Below are 25340 nucleotides of genomic sequence, written 5' to 3' on the forward strand. Positions count from 1 at the left end.
CTAAGAGAGAAGAGCGAGGCTGTTGGCGTTGAAGAGGGCGATGGAGGCGATCCCCGAGCCCACGGCGGTGCCGTTCACGAGGGCGAGGCCTTCCTTGGGCTGGAGCTCGAAGAAGCCGCCCTTGACGCCGGCGAGCTTTAAGGCTTCCTCGGCGTTGAGGAGCTCTCCGGTGGGGCCCACGGCCTTGGAATTGGGCGGCCGGTCAGGAGCCCAGCGATGTAGGAGAGGGGGCACGAGAATGCCGGAGGCCGTGATGTGCCGCGGAGAGGGAGACATGGGGATGTTCTGGTTCAAGAATTTGGTAATGGCTTCAAGGATTTCAAATCGGATGCTGGAGTAGCCTTCGAGTAGGGTGTTGATCCGGACCAGCATCGTCGCTCTCGTTGCCGTGTGCGGCAGCGTGTGGTTTGATTCCGTTCCGTTTCCAAATATTCCAGCGTTCAAGAACCTGTTGCCATTTTGCTCTCATTAATTTCTAATTGAAAAGAACAGCAACTTTAAGCAGAAGACCACTCCACAAAAAATTGGTTCTTGAATTTATTGGGTGTGATTATAGCTCTCTTAGCGTTATACGATACCAGGCTGCAACACAGTGTTTGAGGGAGAAAGAGAGAGTGTGGGAAGGGGCAGTTTCAAAAAATTGATACTCATTTTCCGACTAGGATATTAAGTGGAATAGATTTAAATAATTAATATAAGATGTGTTATTTTATAACAGAAAAGTTAACTGTTCCGTTAAATAAGGATTGGAATATATCGAATATAAAAGTATGAGGACTTGTTAAAACGAGAAAATTGTATAAGAACTTATTAAAATAAATAATCAAAGTACAGGGATTTGATGATGTGTTTTGCCTAATAAAAATTCACATGCATACTACAATATCCATCACATTCGACATCATCATGCTTTATAGTCAAGTAAAAGCAATTACATATTCACATAGCATCTCACATTTCATATAATTCCAACATTTTTTTCAAAAGCCATAGCATTAACTTTAAATTCCCAATAAACAAAAGTGCCATTTTCACAAAGACAATCTTTTTCAATTTAATTCCAAAAATTCAATCATTTATCTCGAAAAACATGAAAATATTTGTACCTCTTCTTTCGTAGTTGGGCGTGACGAGTTTTGGTTTTGAGGCTTCGACGTTTAATACTTTAGTCTATCGATACAAGTCTAGACTATGACTCACAAAAGACTATTGGGTCCAAAGCGGAATGAAACTTGGCTCTGATACCAAACTGTCACGACCACCCTTTCTATGGTTAATAAATACGGGTGGTCGCAATTAATGGAACTTTTAAGAAATAGAAATTTTTTTGGATGGGTGTCAATTAGACCTGCCCAAGGTTTACCGAACCGACGGTTAAAATCGAAACCGTAACCGACGGTTATGGTTCCGAACTGAAACTGTGAGAATTTACCCGAACCGAAACCGTTGCTTTTTGAAACTTGGTTCGGTTCAGGTTCAAAAATTTTCGAACCGAAACCCTGCCAGAACCGACGGTTCCGGGCAGTTCCAAACCGGAACCTCGAAAAATTGTGAAATCAAGCCGGAACCGCAAAAAACCGGGGGTTCGGAACCGTAAAAAACTGCCGGAGAACTGCCGGTTTGGAACCAAAACCGAAACCTGCGGTTTTGGAACCGGAACCGTAACCGCAAAACACCCTAGCGGTTCGATTCCGGATCAACAATTTCTAAAACCAGAACCGGCGGTTCCGAACTGTAACCGTCGGTTCCTGGACCATGAGCACTTCTAGTTTCAATAAAGAATTTGACTAAAATTTTTAATATTCAAATAACAGAGAAAAAATAAGAGTAATGCCTTAACATTTAAATGCAAAGACAAGGGTTATCAAAATAAATAATCTAACAGTAAATGAGGCTCCAAAACGTAATTGTGAAAGGTAATAATATCTTAGCGGAAGCGTTTAAGAGAAAGAGTGACATCATGTATGATGACACGACGACACTCGAAGTTCAAATAAAAAATCAACCAGACTTCAAATTTAGCTCAACACCACCCAGCTCGTCACCGCTCAATTTCTCGGTAATATGCAAAATGAAGATTCATTCTCTCCTTTCTCTAATGCTTTTCTCGATAATATGAAATCTGTATCTCATTTTCCCGCCCAAATTTGTTTCTCTAAAGCTGTCACTTTATATATTAAATTAGTATCACATTCGTGCGATGTACTCCCTCCGTCCCAGATAATTCGTCTCAGTTTTCCATTTCGGTCCATCCCACATAATTTGTCTCATTTCACTTTTACCATTTTTGGTAGTGGACCCCATATTCCACTAACTCAATCCTACTCACATTTTATTATAAAACTAATATATAAAGGTAGGACCCACATTCCACTAACTTTTTCAACCCATTTTTCATTACAATTCTTAAAACCCGTGCCCGGTCAAAGTGACCCGAATTATCCGGGAAGGAGGGAGTATAACTCAATTGATTTTCATCACTAAATATATATTGAATTAATACTAAAATCAAATAAAACTATATTATCAAGTTGAACATCATATTCACTCCAACTCTGATAGCACTTTCAAACTGCAATAACCCTGAATCATGAGCTTTACCCCATGAAAAATTGCATTTACAGCTGGTTAAAATAATATCCTACAACATAATCACCCTCTTAGGTAGATCTCGTCTATGTAATTATCATACACCTACTGTGCAACCATCACATCGTGCATTGTTACATATTATCCTTCTCATCCATTATCCCCTACCTAACCTTGCGAAGCTCTAACACATATATTTTTATTTATACAAAAATACAGAATTATGATAGAATTATGATATTTGATTCAATATTCAAAAATTATAATGTACATATATACTCGTTATTCGTAAATATTCTAATCAATAACTGATAATTCGATAATTATCTTGATTCAAATACAAATCACATTTACTATTATAGTGCTCCTACATATAAACTAGTTTTAAAATATTTGTTCGATTCGAGACTAGTGAATATTGAAATTGAAAATACGGACAACTCAAATATCATTTCGATTAAAATACTCACGAATATGAAATCAAATCTCGATTTGTTTATAAAACTATGATACCTCCATATATATGCACTCTGACACCTAGCAATATCCCCAAATGCATGCACATTGTCTAACAAGCGTCTCATCTTCACAACAGATCCAGAAAACCTCCAAATGTTGGTCATCGTTATGTTAGGTTTGGTATACTGAAAAGCATGTTTCGAGCAAGTTTCGCGCGAATAGAATCTTGCTTGTATACGTAAAACTCTACAATCCACTTTTAACCCGATTCAATATTATTCGAGCAGTCTCGCACGAATAGAATCACTATTATTATTACATTGTGTTTGCTTGTGCATTTATAAGATGTTTTACAAACATTTAAATGCATAAGAAGTAAACAAAGTCTAAGTCTTTTGCTTAGTAGACCGGTTGTGTGCGGCGTCCACTTTAAGGTAACACGGTCAGATCTATGCAATGCTTTGCAAAAGAAAAAGAAGAATTTCACAACCTAGATAGGCTTTGGCTACCTATCATGAAAGGTTGCAATGTCAGTCCGCATATTTCTAAGCCTTACTGAAATAAGATGACATTGGTGTGGTATAGCACTGAACGGATCTAACAGCAAGACGTGTCTTTATGCTATCTATTGAAAGACTTGGTCTTGATAAAATACTATTTCTTAATCTACATAGGTTAGCATTGAGCATACGGTATTGATTATGCACTACTTTGACTTATCAAATGGTGCGAGTTTTTCGCAACCCAATAATCCTGATATATTGGGTAGTGGTGATTAATATCTAGCGGTGCTAGGATTGCTATTATGTTGAATCGTGCGCGAGGTGAGTCTCGTTTGATAATGTCCTCAAGAGGAGCTCGAACAAGGTATTATTATTCGGAAAACTGGCCAGTTGGAGTTTTATTACTCTATGAATAATAAATAAATGATTCTTGCTAAGTCCACTCTTGGAATTAATAAGATATTAATTAATTAAGTCCATAGCGGACATTAATTAATTAATGAACATTTATATCTTAAGCGCGAGAAATAAATAATAAACAAAGTGGAAACCCGGATTACTTGTAATTTCGGATTTGGATGGGGAGAGTTCAATATTACTTCTGTAGTGACTGCTCGTAATATTCCAATATAAGCTTGTATTAAATTGTGGGTTCAATTTAATTAGTAAAAAGCTAATTGGGGGAGCCCATATCCAAAACCTTCCATAGATCCCTATCTGAGCCCAAAAGGAACTTAATATAAATAGGAGAATAAAGGAGACAGAAATCATTCATTATTATTACTCATAATTTTCGTCCCCCTCTACCTAGAGGAGTTCGAATTTATCTCCTAATTGGAGAAGGATTTCTTCTGTCTTCTTTATTCGAGTCCTAGTATTTTGATAAGATCAGCCCACCCTGATATCGAGATACAGTTCGAGAACCAGAGAGAAGATCCGTGGTTTAGTACTCAAGATCATCATCGTGGAGAAGGCGCAAGCAATCGTCGATTCTTTGGAGAATCAATATCGGTAACCCTAAACCGTAGAAATCATGTTTAGGATTTATATTTTCTAAGCATGAATTATTTGCGTTCTAGCATGCAATTATCTGTTTAACATGTGAATTGATTAATCGCATAATCGGTCAAATAGATCCGTGTCTGATTTATTTGTTTTGTATAAGTCTTCCGCTGTGCAAGGGGCTCCTAACCCCATCATGTTATAGCTACCGCATGCCATATATATATAGTCAAAGAAAAAGAATTAAAATTAAAATTAAAATAAAAAAAGTTGTATATTTATAATCAAATATATATTCCACAACCTTTGACTTGTCTCACTTAAGGATAATGTTATAAGAAACCTTTTCACTTTCCTAAGTTTAAAGGAAAAGAACTACAACAACATATATATATTGGACAAAGAATTAACTTTCGAAGACATTACGTAGAATAAAGGTCAATGTTGGTTCTAAATATATGATCAAAATATAAATTTGGTCCAAAACATTCACTTTTTTGAAAAACAGGTCCATAACAAATGAAAATGTCGACGAATTAGTCCTTTTTAACGGTTCCGTAAAAAACCTAACAATCAAAGCTAATTGCACAGTGGCATGACCGTTTTTTTACGGAACCGTCAAAAAAGGACCACTCCGACAAGAATTTCATTTGTTATGGACTTTTTTTTCAAAAAGTGAATTTTTTGGACCAAATTCGTATTTTGGTCGTATGTTTAGGATCAAAATTGACTTTTACTCTGTAATGTATTACACGATCAATTATCCTTGCAAGCTTTAAAATGGGAATTTAAAAAGAGTTTACTACTTAAATATTGTAATTTTTTAATTACAATTTTAATTTTATCCTTTTACTTGTCCCATTTAAGATAAAAATAAAATTATTTTTTCTAAATTACATAACTGTGATTAACGTACGTTTTGTGGATAATTGTGGTGATGATAATAGTAATTAATATTTGTGTAATTAATATACAATCATACATGTATTAACAAATAGTAAGGATATTTCTGAAGCTGTCGTGGATTATACTAAAAACAATTTTAATTAAATTATAATTTTTAATTTAATATAATATTTTTATAAATGTCTTCAAAACTCTTGTTTTATATATGTATAGATATAGATTATAAGTTTTTTTATTAACTATTTTATATTAGTGATTTTTTGTATTAAGTACACATTTTTGAGGTTTGATTTTTATGTTTATTTGAAATTTGAAAATATTATAATTAAAATTTGTTTTTGGTGGAAGGCGATCAATTTTGGTATATTAACTGCACATGTGATTCATTGAATTACTTAACCATATAAATATAGTCACTAAACAAGTTGATAAGGATGTGTGTGATACTTCTAAAAAGTATTCCTATAGCTCAAAGTAAACAAAATTGTCAGACAAATTTAGGCTACACCATATACTTAAAGAAACTTGTTTGATTGATAAAAAAGGGCAATCTGACTTCTAGTATTTATGATATTTACAGTAACCCTAGCCAGTAGCTACTCCAAACATGTCGCTATGCATATCTTAGATACGTTGGAAATCGTCATTTTCAAACAAATATTGTACAATTTCAATAAAATTGTGTTGATACACTCGTTTGTAGCTGTGGATGACATGTGTCATGTCATTGTGTTAATATTTTTAATGTATTACGTTGACATCAAGATAATCACGAAAATTGTTAGATTCAACAAATTGATGATTTTATTCCTTTCACTATAGCAAAAAAAAAAAAAAAAAAAACTTTTAAAGACATTTTTAATACATTTAAGAATGCTAATTTGTAGTATTTCTAAATTTACCATCAACGCTTCTAAAAATGTCCTCACTGTTGACATCCCAACTTAAATTAGAGGATGCAAATAATGGAAGTGTCATAAAGAATTACTCCCTCCGTCCCACAAAAGATGTCACATTTGTGGAACGGCAAGGGATTTTAGGAGGTTTGGTTTTGTATGTTAAATGGAGAGAGAAAATATAATTTTTATATTCATGTGAGAGAAAACTTTTTCCAAAAAGGGAAATGTGACATCTTTTGTGGGACAGAGGGAGTAAAAGATTAAGTTAATTTGTCTTTAATTTGGAACGTTTTCTTTTACGTCTTAAATTGTTGTTATTTTTTGAAAAAAATCCTAAGGAAATAATTGCGTCTCGATTCTTTTTTTATCATTAAAAATTAGTTTTCTTAATGTTTGTTGATAATTTTTGTTAAAATATATTAATATCTGAAAGCTTTAGTATATTGTGAACTCATTTTCAAGTGGTCATTGATTGATATTGGCTATGCAATAGAGTATTATCTGTACTTTAATGCATTGTTTGTTTTATTTTATACAAATACATTTATTATAATATATTAAAAAATATTATTGATATTTTCAATTTTACAATTTTTATAAAAATCATTTATTAATGATTGAGATTTTATGAATAAAACACATTACAAAATTATTTATGTTTGAATATAACTATATGGATATCATGTAGTATCCCTTCAAAGAAAAATCATATAGTAATATCAATTCATAATGAAATTAATAAACGTCCATATATTGTTTTGTATAAAATAAGTAAACTACAATAGTGTGTAGGTTTGGCGCAGTAGGTAAACTGTTTGGATTAGAGGTGCATTATCTCTTAATCAAATAATTTAATCTCTAGAGATAAATTAAATACAATTCCATTCTCATCAATATTTACTATAAATAGGGTTGAGTCCCTCATATTTTACCACACCAAAACCAAAAACATCCCACACCAAAAAACATCCTTAGAAATGGCCTTAATTATGGTGGCTCTCCTCCTCTTCGCCGTTGCAACTCCTCTGGCCCACGGCCAACCGCTGAATACAATCACAGTCGGGGGGCGAGTTTGCTGCACGCCCTCCGGTAACTGCTTGCCAGGTGCAACGGGGATACCGGGAGTGCCTGTGGTGCTGAACTGCTCCGCCTCAATCGGCGGTGGCACGATCACGGTTGGGAGGGGCGTCACCGGTGTGAATGGAGTCCTTAACATTACTGTACCCAACCTAATAAATGACACGCTATTCACCATCCCCGCCATCCTCGGTGGAACCTTACCATGCAGCCTCATCATCACCCTTCCTCTCAACCAAACCATCTGCCCAGTCCTTAACACTGCCACCGGTGTCTTAACCGCCATTCCGGTTATTGTTGGCTCTGTGCTTTCGCCGGTGCTTGGATTCATTCTGAATACAGCGGTGACGCTTTTCATCAGGATTAATATTTGATGAGTTCTCATTGCTGATATACTCTTCTAATTGTAGTAATGAATATGAATAAGCAATAAGTATGCTGCTATTGTTGTATGTGTGTGTGTGTGTGTGTGTGTGTCAATAAACAGCAATTATGCTCTTGTCGTGTGTGTGTGTGGGATGAGCTAGTAATATGTATCAGAAGCAAGCATTCATTATGAATGCCTTTATGAATAAAATATATTGTTAAATTTGATCGAGCTTGTTTTAATTTGTACACGTATTTATATATTATGGGGAAGATTAGTTATGGAGGTTACATGCATCTTCATTTATTTATTATTGCTCTTTTTTTTTTCTACATTACAAATATGATTATACTTAAAGTTTTTACTTTGTTGATTGGTATATTGTTTAGATTGCTTGCAAAGTTGCAAAACCTTTCACAGTGAATCTGTCACGACCCAACTTTGCTAAGTATAACTAAGCTCATTGGATTATGACTTGGGATGGAATAGAAGGACAATCTTTAGATAAAAAGGATTTTCACACACAATACTCGCTTAATCAATACTCGATTATGCAAAATCGAGTTAAGGTTCTTACAATACAACATAGCACACATCAGAGTTTCTTTAGAAATAGGGATCTCAATTTATGGAATAAAACAGCGGAAGCGACTGGAACGCGGTTACATGTATGAAGACATGAACCTCCGAGAGTAGTACACACTAGTAGGGTAGATTTCTTTATTCGGCATACAGTAGTAGGATAAGATAGTTGATTCAGCACACTCCACTCCATCAGAGCTCAACCTGCACATTTAGAAATACATGCAGGGCTGAGTACAGGGGTACTCAGTGCACACGTTGCCGAAAAATACAATATATAAAAACAAATATTGTCAAGCCATCATACAAGTAATACTCGGGGTTTTTCTGAAAATGACCCAAGCTTACTAAATTCTTTTACTTTAAAAGTTGACTGATCAGTCTTAGTTCCTTCTGTAATTCGCCATATCTGAACTTTTCTTCTGGTGCCGGGAAAGTGGCCACTTTCCACGAGCACCGGACCGGCCAACCCTCTCGATGACACACGGTCCATGTGTACACTAGTCCGAGTAGGGACTCTCCCCTTGCTGGGACCTGAATTCGATTTCTTACTTTATTTGGCATAGCACATTCGGTATAACCAAACAGATAGGCATCATACATAAAACAAAACATTTAAGGCATGACAACATTATTTTCATAATTAATCATCATAAAACAATACTTTATACTTTTATCCATTGTAGGATAAGAAAGTGCACCTCGTATGCTTCTTACTCCGTATGACAATATTAACCCACTTGGAGTTAAATTCCTTGCGATGGACCTTGTCCAATAAAAGATAATAAACTATTTAGCTTCAAAGAAATAACAATAGCGGATGATATGCTCTTAGGATATGCATCCTATTTTCCTTCTCTCTTTCATAAACTCATTCACTTTAATTAAACCCGTAGATTTAATTATTGGTATTAATTAATCGAGAGATTAATTAATTTAATAAACTTGAGGATTTACATACAAACCCACTTACTCAAAATTAATTCAAGAGAATTTTATCTCGAGCGATTAATTCAATCATAAATAATGAATTCCAAATAAGGACTAATTAATTTTAGTCTAACACTCATTTGATATTTGAAAGGCCCAAAAGTCAAGGGAGCAAAATCATTATTTCAATTACCTACTGAGTCAAACTAGCTGCTATACGTAACTTCTTTCTTATCATCATTTATCTCTATTCTCTTCCTAACTCTCTCTCTCTCTCTTTCTTTTTCTTTTCTAAATTTTCGCCACACAAGGTGCAGCCTCGAGTTTCTTCACGATCGGGAATTCAAACAACATCCGATTGTCACGAAATTTTAACCAAAAGTAGAAGACTCATAAAGGATCATTCTTACCGAAGGAGATCAAATTTTAACGGTTAGATTTTCCAAAAATAATTTCGGAAGTGGCTGTCGGTTTCTACAGTAGCAGCGTCGATTTTCTATACGATCGGGGGTTCAAACGTAGTACGATCGTTCTGAAATTTTAAAGGAAGGTAAACAACTTATCTGACTTCATTATGACCGAAGGAAATTTCATTTGAACGGTTAGATTTTTCGTTATAAACTTCCGAAGGTGCTGGTCAAACATTTAGGAGTTTTTCCTACTTTTTATGTGATTCCAAGACTTTGCACAAGTAGTACGTAACTTTGGCTCAGCATGAATTGGCACATGAATTTGAAGATTGATTATCTAGGAGCATGCTTGGTTGTGATTCTATGTTCTATATGAATTCATGCTAACATGACATGTTTATAACAACTTGAAAGGATTTAGCTCGTGGTTTGATAATCATTACCTCGAGAGGATGATAAGAGATTTCTATGACGAGACTTGGAATCCTCCTTCCTAAAGAGAGTTTGAACACTTGGTATCGGGAGGTTGGGAACTTCTTCGTCTACTTGCTCGAAAATAAAAGTTTGGAAGTGAAAGAGAATTTTGGGTAGGCGTCGGTAATGGAAGCTGATACCTTCCTTTATACTCTAATTCTCTACACAAGTTATGGCTGTGCGTCTTTCTCGGTAAATTATCCCAACATCATCATTGTTTTATTTAATTTCATCACGTTTGCAGAAGTAGAGTCAAGGAGCTTGTTTGATGGCGGAGCTCCCGGGATGGTGCAGGTGGTAAAGAAGGTCAAGTCTAGGTACTATTCATCTCTTCCCCACTTCCTATTCTTTTGCCCATAGGTAGATATATATTTATTTTACTACTTACCGTGGTCATTTTCTTATGTAGGAGGTTTTTCTAAAATGGAAGCAGGAGTTACTAATCGCTCGCGATGTCGGACTTTCTTTTATCATTGTAAACATTCAAATACCACTTGTTATTTTATGCATCTAGATTAGTGCATCAAATATGTAATTAGAACGGGGTATTACATTCTACCCACCTTAAAAGAAATTTCGTCCCGAAATTTGAGCGGTGTAGGCGAACAATTCAGGATATCGTTCCTTCATTTTATCTTCGAGTTCCCATGTTGCTTCCTCTTGTCCGTGGTGTTTCCACATAACCTTAACTGCAGTGATGGTTTTGTTTCTCAAGTGTTGCTCCTTCCGATCTAAAATGGCCTCGGGTCTTTCCTCGTAACTCAAATCTGGATTTATATCGATCTCTTCTTGATGAATTACATGTTTTGGATCGAACACGTATTTCCTGAGTTGCGACACATGGAAGACGTTGTGTACGTTTCCAAAACTTGGTGGCAACGCCAATTGATATGCCACTGGGCCTATTCTGTCAAGGATCTCATATGGTCCGATAAAACGGGGTCTTAACTTGTCTTTGATCCCAAATCTAGTTATCCCTTTTGAAGGGGACACTTTCAGGAACACTTTGTTTCCTATTTCAAACTGTAATTCAGTTCGGCGGGCATCAGCATAGGACTTCTGTCTATCTTGTGCTTCCTTGATTCGTCCACGAATTTGGCGGACGATTTCAATCATTTCGCCTACAGAATCTGGGCCTAAAATTCTTCATTCACCGACTTCATCCCAGTAAAGTGGTGATCTGCATTTCTTTCCGTACAAGGCCTCGTATGGCGCCATATCTATGGTCGCTTGGTAATTATTATTGTAAGCGAATTCTATTAATGGTAGAATTGGCTCCCAATTTCCTCCTCTATCAAGCACTACTGCTCTAAGCATATCTTCTAACATCTGGATCGTTCTTTCGGACTGCCCATCCGTTTGTGGGTGAAAAGCTGTACTAAAATTCAGTTTTGTGCCTAATTCTTCTTGTAAGCTTCTCCAGAATCTAGAAGTGAATTTTGAATCTCGATCCGATGTGATTGACACGGGTATTCCATGGAGACGTATGATTTCACGTACGTATAGTTGGGCTAGTTCTGAACCGTACGTAATGGAAATTGGTATAAAATGGGCACTCTTGGTGAGGCGATCTACAATTACCCATATGGCGGTATTTCCTCGCTTGGATTTGGGTAGTCCCGTCACAAAATCCATTGTTATATGTTCCCATTTCCATTCGGGAATTTCCAGCGGTTGTAGTTTTCCATAGGGCCGTTGATGCAGAGCCTTGACCTGCTGACAAGTTAAGCATCGTTCAACAAATGATGCTATACTTTTCTTCATTCCTTCCCACCAAAATTTCTTCTTCAAGTCGTGGTACATTTTAGTGCTCCCAGGGTGGGCAGTGTATGGCGTGTCGTGGGCCTCACTCAAAATCTCGTCTCGGAGCTTCTCATTGTTAGGAACACACAACCTTCCTTCAAAGGTAAGTGCACTATCTGTTTCTTCACGGAAATTCCCTTGATTGCCCATCCTCACTTTCATCCGTATCTTTTCCAGTGTCTCATCTCTTCTCTGTGTTTCCACTATGCGGTTTCTCAAGTCTGGTTCTACTACTAGAGTAGCTATTATTCCTTGTACTGTCTCGGGCGATCGTACCATTTCCAGACTCAGCTTGCTGAATTCTTTTATCAGTTCTTCTTTTTGGGTGAAAAAGGCTGCTAAGGGCTGGGTCTTCCTGCTCAAGGCGTCGGCTACAACATTGGCCTTCCCAGGATGATAGTTTATGCCACAGTCGTAGTCCTTTACTAGCTCGAGCCATCTCCGCTGTCGCATGTTTAGATCCTTCTGTTCGAAGAAGTATTTGAGGCTCTTATGATCTGTGAAGATTTCACATCGAACTCCATAGAGATGATGTCTCCATATTTTTAGTGCGTGCACTACAGCAGCTAGTTCTAGATCATGCGTGGGATAGTTTAGCTCGTGGGGACGGAGTTGTCGTGATGCGTATGCAATCACTTTTCCATTCTGCATCAGGACACAGCCGAGTCCATTCTTTGATGCATCAGTGTAGACGACGTAGCCTGTTCCCGGTTCAGGGACCGCTAGTACTGGAGCAGTGGTTAGCTTCTCTTTTAGTAGTTGGAAACTTTTCTCACATTCTGGAGTCCATGAGAATTTGATGTTCTTTTGAAGTTGTTGCGTCATTGGCCTTGCAATCTTGGAAAATCCTTCAATGAATCGCCTATAGTAGCCAGCCAATCCTAAGAAGCTACGAATTTCATTTGGGTTGGTTGGCGACTTCCAATTTTGTACTGCTTCTATTTTGGCTGGGTCTACTCGGACTCCCTCTGCGGTTACGATATGTCCAAGAAAATTTACTTCGTCAAGCCAAAATTCACACTTGCTGAACTTGGCATAAAACTTCTCATGTCTGAGCGTGTCCAAGACAGCTCTTAGGTGTTCCTCGTGTTTCACCCTATCCTTCGAGTAGATGAGTACGTCATCTATGAATACCAAGACAAATTTGTCGAGGTATGAGTGGAAAGTTCTGTTCATTAAATCCATGAAAACAGCTGGGGCATTTGTTAACCCGAATGGCATTACTACAAATTCGTAGTGGCCATATCTGGTTCGAAAGGCCGTCTTAGGTATGTCTTCTGGCCGGATCTTCAGCTGGTGATAACCGGATCTCAAATCTATCTTGGAGAATACGCTGGCCCCCTTGAGTTGATCGAACAGATCATCTATCCTTGGTAGAGGATATTTATTCTTGAGAGTCAGCTTATTCAGTTCTCGATAGTCGATGCACATCCTTAGTGTTCCGTCCTTTTTCTTTACAAAGAGTACGGGTGCTCCCCAAGGTGAGACACTAGGCCGGATAAAACCTAAGTCCATTAGTTCCTGAAGTTGGACCCTGAGTTCTTCTAACTCCTTTGGAGCCATCCGATATGGTGCTTTTGAGATTGGGGCAGATCCAGGTTCAAGATCTATGGTAAATTCTAGTTTCCGATCTGGTGGTAATCCAGGAAGAGTTTCAGGAAACACGTCTAGATATTCGCGCACAACTTTCACATCTTCAGTTTTTCTCTCAGCTTCTCGTTCTTCCTCAGATAGACAAGGTAGGCAGGATGGCCCTTCCTCATGAGAGTCGGGGCTTGTAGGGCGGAGATTACGGATTTTCGCTTCCCCATACTAATCCCATGAAAGCTCGTTGGTTCTTTTCCAGGGGACTGGAAAGAAATTTGTCGTTGATTGCGTAAGATGGTGGCATGGTTTTCGGCTAGCCAATCCATCCCCAAGATTATGTCAACGTCTGACATTGACATGACACTCAAGTTGTTGGCTATGAGTTTATGATTTCCAAAAGAAAGTTCTACGTTCGAGCATAGGTATTTGATTTCCACAATGCCTCCTATTGGCGAAACTACTCTAATTCTAGGTTCGGCTGGTTTTGTAGGTAGTTGTAAAGTATTCACGCAGAGTGCTGATATGAATGAATGCGAGGCGCCAGTATCAAACAGAAGAATGATAGGTATGTCAAGTAATTTTCCCATACCTGCCAAGTTCCCTTTGTTCTTCTCAGACTGGTTCCGGCTTAGTGCGTAAGCTTTGGCTTGTGATGGAAGGCTGGGTCGTTGTGGCTGACGATGTGGGTGTTGCTTATTTCCTTCCAGGGCATGCATTGCTCTCAGTTGTGGCCTTGCTCCCATCTCTGGAGGTTTGTTGGGACAGTTCCTTGCAAAGTGACCAGTCTTGCCACATGCAAAGCAAGTGTCAGTCCCTGCTTTGCAAATCCCCGTGTGTATCCTGTTGCACTTAGGGCAAGGAGGGAGCTTGGCTTGGTAACCTCCTACCGGATAGGAAGTAGGCGGTTTTCCCAATCCCGGAGCTTGGTTGGGAGTCTGCCATGGTTTCTTCAGTCCTTGAGCATTCTGGTTCCCTTCCCATTTCCTCTTATCCTTGAAGGGGTTAGGCTGGGCTTGAGATGGCGGTGGGACCACATTTGCCATAGGTTTTTCACTGGGCATTGCTGCCTCAATGTCCAGGGCTCGACTAAGGGACTCAGGGTATGTCAGTCCCCTGTGGCTTGCTAACGCCATCCTTATCTCGTACCTTAATCCAGTGCGAAATTTTTCAGCCATCTTCTCTTCTGTATCCACTTGATCAGGGACGTATCTTGACATTTCACAGAAAACACGATCGTATTCAGTCACTGACATTTTTCCCTGCTTCAGATTGTAGAACTCCATCTCCTTCTTCTTGCGGTAGCTTTTTGGAATGTGCTTGTCATACACACTGGTCTTGAATTGCTCCCAGGTCATGTTTGCCAGTTGGTCGGGAGTCAAAACCTTCCTCCGTGCTTCCCACCAGAAATCCGCTGATCCAGTCAACTGGAAAGTCACACAAGTCATCCGCTCCTTGTCGGTACAGTGCAAGAAGTCAAAAATACGTTCTAGTGCACGTATCCATACTTCAGCCTCAGAAGGATCTCCCATTCCGTTGAATACCGGTGGGTTTTGTCTTAGGAAGACTTCTTCGATCCTTCGTTCCGGTATCCCCGCAGGAGGGGGCGGTGGGGGAGGTGATGGAGGTGGTGTGATGCCTTGCCACTCTTGACGTTCTCCTTGGACAGTTCGTGGCTCTCTTCTAGGCATTCTTCGGGGTCCTCTAGGCCTTCCACGTCTGGCTCTCATAGGAGGCATTCTGCTAGTTCAAGAAGGTCGTTTAAGCACTAGTTTCTCTTACGATAGGTGGTCGAGATTTAAAGGACACAATCTAAGGTATAATCATATATACATAACAATATTCTGGTATGTCTTAAAGATAGTAGGAACAAACATAATAGATATCATTCATAAGGTTGTCTTTGAAAAAGACTTTTATTACAGATCACATGCACACAAGACTATGCATAGTACGCCTATGCCGTCTATACTAAGGGGTACAGAATACAGATACTTAGGTTCCACGCTTCAAGAGCTACGATACAATCAAAGATAAAATAGAACAAAGCGTTCACATGGGGTTTATCTATAAGAAGTACTTGGACGAGGTACTAGCGTCAGATGGAGAGTTGCGATTTTCCTTGGACTTCTCCTTATTTTTTTCTTCTGGTTCTTCTTCTGAATCGTTTTCAGAATCGCTCTCTACATATATTTTTAGGCGAGAACCCTCACCCGGCTGGTATCGATCTTCGGATATCCCACTAGTTCGACGCGCTCCCCATTCTTCATAAGAATTCTTCTCTGGGACCATGTAGACACGATCTCGTGTATTTCCTTCTTCCTGCATTGGGGCCTTATCCTTTCGGTACCTCTTTCGAATTTTGCCAGAATGTTCTTCTGTCTTCTTTTCAGGTGGGGACTTTGTTGATGCAACCACCTTTGTTGTTTTAAGTGTGTCTCCTGCCCTATTTTGAGTGCGTCGCCACTGTGTATAGCGTGATATTGAGGGTTCTCCTAGTAGAGTTCTCCTTGTTGGGGTCAGATTGCCCAATATTGGATACGTTCCTTGAGGTACATTCCGGTACACAATAAGGCAAAAGTGGACCTCTCCTAGGAATCGAGGAAATCCATTCACAGCGTCGTTGATGTAGTTTCGGGAAATCTGAATGGCCCACGTCTTCCATTTGTTGGGCAGTAATCCAATCAGACGTATTATCCCTTCGTAATGGGATACCCCATATCGGGTTGCCCTTTCCCAAAATATACGGGACTGAGCGAGAAAACTTCCCAAGTCTTCACCACAGTTCCGGGCGTGCATCTCGTATTCTCGTATTATATTTTCAGGAGTCCTCCTTGGGGCATTGTTCCTTCCGGTTGTAGATCGGTTACGTGCCATCTACAAGAAGATGGTAATCGATCAGACTATATCACGAAGCCCTAATTCGAGGAAGACATTTTAGAGGGGCGTGCTTTCAAGTTTTCTTTAATCATCAAGGCGAGCAGGGAAATCGTTGTGCATTATCGAGGATTATCTTTATAGTGAAGTAACTGATTCAGTAATTCTTAAGGTGATTGCAACAATCCACTTGAAGAATTACCATTCCAAATAAATTCCCAGGACGAACTGGAGGGGTCACAAGCGGTCCCACTTAAAACCCAGACTCCTAGACAGAACTTATCTGCACAGTAGTATCACTACTTAGGTTCGTATTGCTTGGATTATTTTCCTCTTTCAAAGGTTCCACCCTTGAAAGATATTAGTCTTTTATTCTGTTAAGCCATAAAGAGCAAGTTATCTTTCGTACTGTACTTTCAAAAAAGTTACCTCGTTCAAGGTTGAGCGCGATGAGATGGGGTGCTGAATCTCTTACGTGATCGGATTTTGGTCTAGTGATACAAGTCTAGACTTAGGGTTCAAGGAAGACTCTCGGGTCCAGAGCAGAATCAACCATGCTCTGATACCACTCTGTCACGACCCAACTTTGCTAAGTATAATTAAGCTCATTGGATTATGACTTGGGATGGAATAGAAGGACAATCTTTAGATAAAAAGGATTTTCACACACAATACTCGCTTAATCAATACTCGATTATGCAAAATCGAGTTAAGGTACTTACAATACAACATAGCACACATCAGAGTTTCTTTAGAAATAGGGATCTCAATTTATGGAATAAAACAGCGGAAGCGACTGGAACGCGGTTACATGTATGAAGACATGAACCTCCGAGAGTAGTACACACTAGTAGGGTAGATTTCTTTATTCGGCATACAGTAGTAGGATAAGATAGTTGATTCAGCACACTCCACTCCATCAGAGCTCAACCTGCACATTTAGAAATACATGCAGGGCTGAGTACAGGGGTACTCAGTGCACACGTTGCCGAAAAATACAATATATAAAAACAAATATTGTCAAGCCATCATACAAGTAATACTCGGGGTTTTTCTGAAAATGACCCAAGCTTACTAAATTCTTTTACTTTAAAAGTTGACTGATCAGTCTTAGTTCCTTCTGTAATTCGCCATATCTGAACTTTTCTTCTGGTGCCGGGAAAGTGGCCACTTTCCACGAGCACCGGACCGGCCAACCCTCTCGATGACACACGGTCCATGTGTACACTAGTCCGAGTAGGGACTCTCCCCTTGCTGGGACCTGAATTCGATTTCTTACTTTATTTGGCATAGCACATTCGGTATAACCAAACAGATAGGCATCATACATAAAACAAAACATTTAAGGCATGACAACATTATTTTCATAATTAATCATCATAAAACAATACTTTATACTTTTATCCATTGTAGGATAAGAAAGTGCACCTCGTATGCTTCTTACTCCGTATGACAATATTAACCCACTTGGAGTTAAATTCCTTGCGATGGACCTTGTCCAATAAAAGATAATAAACTATTTAGCTTCAAAGAAATAACAATAGCGGATGATATGCTCTTAGGATATGCATCCTATTTTCCTTCTCTCTTTCATAAACTCATTCACTTTAATTAAACCCGTAGATTTAATTATTGGTATTAATTAATCGAGAGATTAATTAATTTAATAAACTTGAGGATTTACATACAAACCCACTTACTCAAAATTAATTCAAGAGAATTTTATCTCGAGCGATTAATTCAATCATAAATAATGAATTCCAAATAAGGACTAATTAATTTTAGTCTAACACTCATTTGATATTTGAAAGGCCCAAAAGTCAAGGGAGCAAAATCATTATTTCAATTACCTACTGAGTCAAACTAGCTGCTATACGTAACTTCTTTCTTATCATCATTTATCTCTATTCTCTTCCTAACTCTCTCTCTCTCTTTCTTTTTCTTTTCTAAATTTTCGCCACACAAGGTGCAGCCTCGAGTTTCTTCACGATCGGGAATTCAAACAACATCCGATTGTCACGAAATTTTAACCAAAAGTAGAAGACTCATAAAGGATCATTCTTACCGAAGGAGATCAAATTTTAACGGTTAGATTTTCCAGAAATAATTTCGGAAGTGGTTGTCGGTTTCTACAGTAGCAGCGTCGATTTTCTATACGATCGGGGGTTCAAACGTAGTCCGATCGTTCTGAAATTTTAAAGGAAGGTAAACAACTTATCTGACTTCATTATGACCGAAGGAAATTTCATTTGAACGGTTAGATTTTTCGTTATAAACTTCCGAAGGTGCTGGTCAAACATTTAGGAGTTTTTCCTACTTTTTATGTGATTCCAAGACTTTGCACAAGTAGTACGTAACTTTGGCTCAGCATGAATTGGCACATGAATTTGAAGATTGATTATCTAGGAGCATGCTTGGTTGTGATTCTATGTTCTATATGAATTCATGCTAACATGACATGTTTATAACAACTTGAAAGGATTTAGCTCGTGGTTTGATAATCATTACCTCGAGAGGATGATAAGAGATTTCTATGACGAGACTTGGAATCCTCCTTCCTAAAGAGAGTTTGAACACTTGGTATCGGGAGGTTGGGAACTTCTTCGTCTACTTGCTCGAAAATAAAAGTTTGGAAGTGAAAGAGAATTTTGGGTAGGCGTCGGTAATGGAAGCTGATACCTTCCTTTATACTCTAATTCTCTACACAAGTTATGGCTGTGCGTCTTTCTCGGTAAATTATCCCAACATCATCATTGTTTTATTTAATTTCATCACGTTTGCAGAAGTAGAGTCAAGGAGCTTGTTTGATGGCGGAGCTCCCGGGATGGTGCAGGTGGTGAAGAAGGTCAAGTCTAGGTACTATTCATCTCTTCCCCACTTCCTATTCTTTTGCCCATAGGTAGATATATATTTATTTACTAATTACCGTGGTCATTTTCTTATGTAGGAGGTTTTTCTAATGGAAGCAGGAGTTACTAATCGCTCGCGATGTCGGACTTTCTTTTATCATTGTAAACATTCAAATACCACTTGTTATTTTATGCATCTAGATTAGTGCATCAAATATGTAATTAGAACGGGGTATTACAGAATCTTCATCACAAACTATCATAGTTTGTTATTCTGATACGTTTGTTACATCCAAAATATTACTATCTATATAATTTACATTCTTTGAATTGAATTCTCACTTACTACGACATTTAAATGATAAAATATTTCCCGGAACAAGTAAATTAAAATGCTTTTTGTCTCTATTTTCAGTTATTCTTTGATGTGGTAAAATAGTTTCATCCAAATTTTTTCATAGAAACATATCTTTGCTCTTGATATTTTTGACTAATTTGATGCTTACTCTTATGAAGCAGCAAGATACTTATAGTTTGGTATATAATGATTTATCCGTCTTTTTTGCAAGATAGACGAAGTGGTTCTACAGTCAATACTTCTTTTTCGTCAATATAATTCTAAGAGACTCTAATTATATATTTGTAACATCCCAAAAATGACCCTAGACGAAATTTGCTATTCAATGAGAAAATCGGTGAATTAGAGCTTTTAGCAAATAATTCAATACCGAAAATAATAGTAATTTGTCATAATTATAAGGAAAGTACCGTTGAAGTTAAGTGTTGGAATTGAAATATGATGTGAATTAAGGAGGATTTGTTTTCATAAAATTTGAAAGTCATGAGAATATTATATTAGTTAAATGTTGAACTTAATATGTAGATTCAATCATGATAATAAAATAATTGGATATAAGATTGAATAGAGAGTTGTTTTAGTACATTCACATGAAAAGAAATATATATTATTGTTTAAAGCAAAGGGCACGAAATTTTCAGCTTCTGGGATATGTTTTGATTTCAATATTTATCTTGAATTTATAGAAAATTCTAGATAAAAAGAAAGTTAAATGTGTCTATTTAAAGTTATGCCACTTGTACAATTTTAAAAGCCATATATTATAATGAGTGGATACTATTTATATTAAGATATATATTTTAAAAACTACACTCTCAGCCTTATGGAGGAGGAGAAAAACTCACGGTCACCATGGGAGAGAAAGGAACCGTGAGGTTCAAGCTCTAGCCTCGTTGCCGATTTTCGTTGTATCGATCGTCCGATTACATAAACCTTAATAAATTGAGTAAGCTCTTTCTATTTGTACTATTTTGACAGCATGAAATTGATGAAATTTTGAGATGGGGTTTGGAGAATTTTGTCCAGAATTTGATGGAGTAAAGGGCGTTTGGAAGTTTTGATTAATCGATGAATATGTGTTTAATGAGTAGGGTTTATGGTATTTAGAATCAATTGAACTCTAGCATAAAGATTACATGAGAACTGAAATTATTGCTTAGGGTTTATGGTCTTTATGATTAAATCCACATGTTAGATAAAAGATGTGGTTATTGTGATGATTAAATATAAGTGGAAATATAATTTGATATAAAAGTTTGAATCGAATTATATCCTTTGATTTTTCAGTGATCTGTTCTGAATTATTTGGCTTGTGTAAAACAGTGAAAATTCGGGTTTAACAATTTTTAAAATAACTTTGATGAGTTTAGTAGTTCCCTGAATATTAGGGAGAATTCGAATTATATCCTTTGATTTTTCGGTGATCTGTTCTGAATTATTTGGCTTGTGTAAAACAGTGAAAATTCGAGTTTAACAATTTTTAGAATAACTTTGATGAGAATATTAGGGAGAATTTTGGAGTTTATGTACTACATCAATAAATTGTTGTAACAATACACCTTTAAATTGTCATCCTTTCATTTGTAATGTGTATTGTTTTCGTATATCTTATCTAAGTTATGCAGAGTACTTAAGCTATAAGGAAACTTGAATAAACAAGTTTAGAAATAACTATAAGATGTCGGGGCGTTCTCCAAGTTTTCTAACGAATTAATAGCTACATTTACTATTTATAAATAGTACGTTGAAAACGTTGACGGAGGCTATCCAGTTTTGGTAGTATGTGGGAAAATGATGATAACTACCGAACCAATACGAATTTTTGAATAAATCTTGTTGGATTATAAAGTAGATATCTTTGGGTATCTAAAAATATGAGTTCAAGCCTCTAAAGCCTTCTATTTAATAATAGAGTGTTTATGACAAATTAATCTGATACAATTGTTATTTTAGAAAGATAAAAAAGGAGGAAGTATATAGTATATTTTATGGCATCACAATTTTCTCAACTTAATTTTAATCGATTAATGTAGTGGGCGTAACAATATTAGCCAATTGGCCCAACACTAAATTCAAATAAAAGAACAAGCCCAAAAATAAACCCATTTGAAAAAGTAAAACACACCAATACACTCCCAAATCCCAAAACGCGTAGCTTCTCTTTCTCACCTTTCTTCCCCGAAGCATTCAAATTCTCATGTTAAATTCTCAAAGATTCCAGTTCCGACAATTATCTTTCACCACTGTTACAACATAACAACAATCCTAATCTTTCGCCACTGTTACATTAACGAAGAAAATAGTGGTCCTGAATGGATTGTTACATAATGCAACAGTAATATCTTGTTTGATTTTGAATTGGAATCTTGATGAACGCCAACAATTGGAATCTTTCACCACTTATGAGGATAAGGTATTGTCTTATGACATTAATTTAACCAGTAAAGAATCTCCTCCAAGATTGCCATGGCAGAAAGCCACCTGTACCACCAATTATATTAACATCCACTATATAATGATATTTGAAAACTACATCTAAAAGCAGTCAGTATCCATGAATGATGAATTCATACCGCAAGCAGGGCATCGAAAATAATACTTGTTGTCCCTCAATACAAGGCCAGAGCCTCTACACACCTTGCAATTTCTCTGTTCCACAATTCTCTTGCTGAACTCAACCCCGGCCACCACAAATGGAGCAACACCAGCTGCACACCGCGCCCGCATAATTATTTTATTTTATTTTATTTTATTTGTTTAGATACAAACACAAAAAAAGTTACCTATAGCTCCAACCACTATTTGCCAAGTTAGCTCGGGGTCGGAAGTGATGGCATCGTTCACGGTCACTGTAACAGCCCGGATTTCTAGGGTATAATAAATACGACGACTGCTACCAAGGCGGACTTAAAAGCAATAAGAACATAGACTAGGGTTTCTGTTGGAAATAAATCAAGGAGATTGGAAGAAATCACAAGATTAATTGTAGATTGATTTTAGTGAATATTTTTCCTGATTTGTAGCTAGGGTAAATCTTTCCTTATGTAATCAATCTCTAGCCTATTTAGGCGTGTAAAGTCCTCACAATTCATAACACAGTTGAATATATCAGAAATACATTATTCAACATGGTATCAGAGCAAGACGGCTCAGAATAAGATTCATCACAGCCTGAGAATACCAAATCTCGGCCATGGCAGATCATTCAGACGATGAAGAGAAACCCAACAACAATAATGATTCAAGATTGAGAATGAGTAAGAACGTTACTCTGGCAGTCAAACTCAATGGAAACAACTACCCTCTCTGGCAGAAACTAATGAGGATAGCCGTTGGGGGCAGACGAGCCCTTCGGCACCTCACTGGTATACCAGCGCCTCCAGAACCAGGGGCGAAAGGCTACACCGAATGGGAAGAGACCGACATGATCGTGTTCTCATGGATAATCGACAATATCGAAACTGATATCGTCGTCGATTTCGCACACCACCAAACTACACAGGCCCTGTGGGAGAGCTTGTCGTCACGTTTGCTAGCACTGCTGATCCGTACCTGTTATATAACTTGGAGGAAAGAGCGAGTAAGATAGTGCAAGGAGAACAAGGACTCGAAACTTACTGGCGTCGTCTCCATGGGATCTGGATCGAGATAGATCGATGTGAGAATCGCCCGATTGATTGCTGTGACAAAGGAGTCGGGCAATTCCGAACATACATAGGAACAAGACGTTTGTTCAAGTTCCTCACCGGACTGAATGAACGATACGACGGAATCCGGCGCGACATCCTCAAAGAGCATCCCCTGCCCTCAGCCGAAACCGCATACGGGCGGGTGAAACGAGAAGCTACTCGGCTCAAAATCATGCCGCCGGCAGCAAACTCAGATTCCCCGGCCGGAGCAGCTAGCGACGACTCATCATCGGGCGGAGTGGGGCTAGGATTCACTGCCCGAAACCAACCCCAGCAGCAGCAGCGCGTCAACCAACAACCACCACCACGCGCCGCCGGACCCAACCGCAGGGGAGGAGGATTCAAACCGATCAAATCCAAGCTATGGTGCTCTCATTGCGGTAAACCGAAACATACCAGAGAATCATGTTTTCTCTTGGTTGGATTTTCCGAATGGTGGGACGAAAATCAAAAGGCGAAAGCCCGATTGGCAATCGGGGTGGACGATGGCAGTGGCGGTGGATTGTTTCCGACTAGAGGAGGCAACCGTGAGGCCACCAATCCTCGCGCGAGAGCCGGAGATGGAGACTCCCGGAACGGAGGGGGACGGGCAGAGGAGGTAGTAGGAGAGGCGGCGTTTGCAAGGATGGGAGGAGGCGGCGGAACTGCAATTGGGAATGGAGGTAACGGGCTGGAATTAAAAAAATCTAGCCCAAATTCTCATTTACAGTCAACACCCCATATTTCCTTTAAATTGCAAACAATACCCCATTTTGAAAATAATATTCAATCTGCCTCCAAATGTGTTGTTAATTGTAGACCTCAACCCAAGGCTTTAGAAAATCATTTTATTACCCCAAATAGGTTTGAAGTGTTGAATAAATTGCATATTGCTTGTACTGCACAATATAAGTCTAGTGAAAAAGAGAAGGGTTGGATTTTTGATTGTGGAGCAACTGATACTATGACCCATGATAAAAATGACTTTGTGAATTTTAGTGGAGCTATGAAAAGTCAAATTCAGACTGCAGATGGGGAATTAACATCAGTAGAGGGAAGTGGAACAATCGAAATTTCACCAACTTTAAAGTTGTCGAATTGTCTCTATGTTCCGAAATTATCACATAAGTTGATGTCCATCAGTCATGTAACAAAGGAATTAAATTGTACTTTACTGATGCATCCAAATTTTTGTGTTTTACAGGATATCAGGACGAGGAGGATAATTGGGCGTGACACTGAGCGTCAAGGCCTCTACTATGTTGATGAGATGGCTCACCAAGGCAGTGCCGCGATGCTAGCTCACGGATCTGCATCTCGAGAAGCTTGGTTGTGGCATCGACGTTTTGGTCACCCGTCACCTGGTTATTTTAAATTACTTTTCCCGAATTTTTCTCATCTCAAAGATATTGATTGTGAGTCTCGTGTTTTGGCGAAAAGCCACAGACAGTCTTTTAAATCTAGTGAAACTCGTGTTAAAACTCTTTTTTCCTTGGTTCATGCTGATGTGTGGGGCCCCGCGCCTATTGCTGGTGATCATGGTTTTAAGTATTTTTTAATCTTCGTGGATGATTGTTCTAGAATGACTTGGGTGTATTTTTTGAAAAACAAATCTGACGTATATGCAAAATTTGTTCTTTTTTTTACCATGATCCAAACACAGTTTCAAACCACTGTTCGAACCCTTAGATCGGATAATGGGAGAGAATTTGTTAATAAAGAGATGTTAGAATTTTTTCAAAAAAGGGGTTTAATTCACTAAACTTCTTGTGCTTATACCCCCGAACAAAATGGAGTCGCAGAAAGGAAAAATAGAATAATTTTGGAAATCACCCGAGCTTTGTTTTTTGACTCTAAAATTCCAAAATTCTTGTGGCCCGAGGCAATTGCCACCTCTGTGTACTTGATCAATCGTCTTCCTACAAAAATCCTAAACATGAAAACTCCTCTTCAGACTTTATCTACACTAGCTCAGGTACCAGAACCTCTTACCCTACCTTTGA

General features: G+C 38.1%; 4 long non-coding RNA genes and 2 pseudogenes across 4 annotated transcripts; 3 read left to right on the forward strand and 3 right to left on the reverse strand.

The window, feature by feature from the left end:
• On the reverse strand, positions 1-372 carry LOC125189575 (phenylalanine ammonia-lyase pseudogene; annotated as a pseudogene).
• Positions 373-8283: 7911 nt separating this feature from the next.
• Positions 8284-9859, reverse strand: LOC125187593 (uncharacterized). The gene is made up of 2 exons (XR_007170635.2): positions 9086-9859; positions 8284-8588 (listed from the first exon to the last, which is right to left on the reverse strand). It is a non-coding gene; the product is annotated as an uncharacterized LOC125187593 (long non-coding RNA).
• Positions 9860-17106: 7247 nt separating this feature from the next.
• Positions 17107-18236, reverse strand: LOC148926575 (uncharacterized). The gene is made up of 2 exons (XR_016130465.1): positions 17891-18236; positions 17107-17393 (listed from the first exon to the last, which is right to left on the reverse strand). It is a non-coding gene; the product is annotated as an uncharacterized LOC148926575 (long non-coding RNA).
• A 294-nt stretch (positions 18237-18530) lies between these two features.
• On the forward strand, positions 18531-19641 carry LOC148926576 (uncharacterized). The gene is made up of 4 exons (XR_016130464.1): positions 18531-18667; positions 18942-19114; positions 19246-19318; positions 19410-19641. It is a non-coding gene; the product is annotated as an uncharacterized LOC148926576 (long non-coding RNA).
• Positions 19642-20447: 806 nt separating this feature from the next.
• LOC125187754 (uncharacterized) lies at positions 20448-24824 on the forward strand. Its single transcript, XR_007170660.2, has 2 exons — positions 20448-20615; positions 24542-24824. It is a non-coding gene; the product is annotated as an uncharacterized LOC125187754 (long non-coding RNA).
• On the forward strand, positions 20615-24535 carry LOC148926577 (uncharacterized; annotated as a pseudogene).
• Positions 24825-25340: the final 516 nt, after the last annotated feature.

The sequence above is a fragment of the Salvia hispanica genome, chromosome 5 (assembly GCF_029641045.1).
Source record: "Salvia hispanica isolate PSC_SH4W2 chromosome 5, Shi_PSC_v1, whole genome shotgun sequence".
Classification (NCBI taxonomy): domain Eukaryota; kingdom Viridiplantae; phylum Streptophyta; class Magnoliopsida; order Lamiales; family Lamiaceae; genus Salvia; species Salvia hispanica.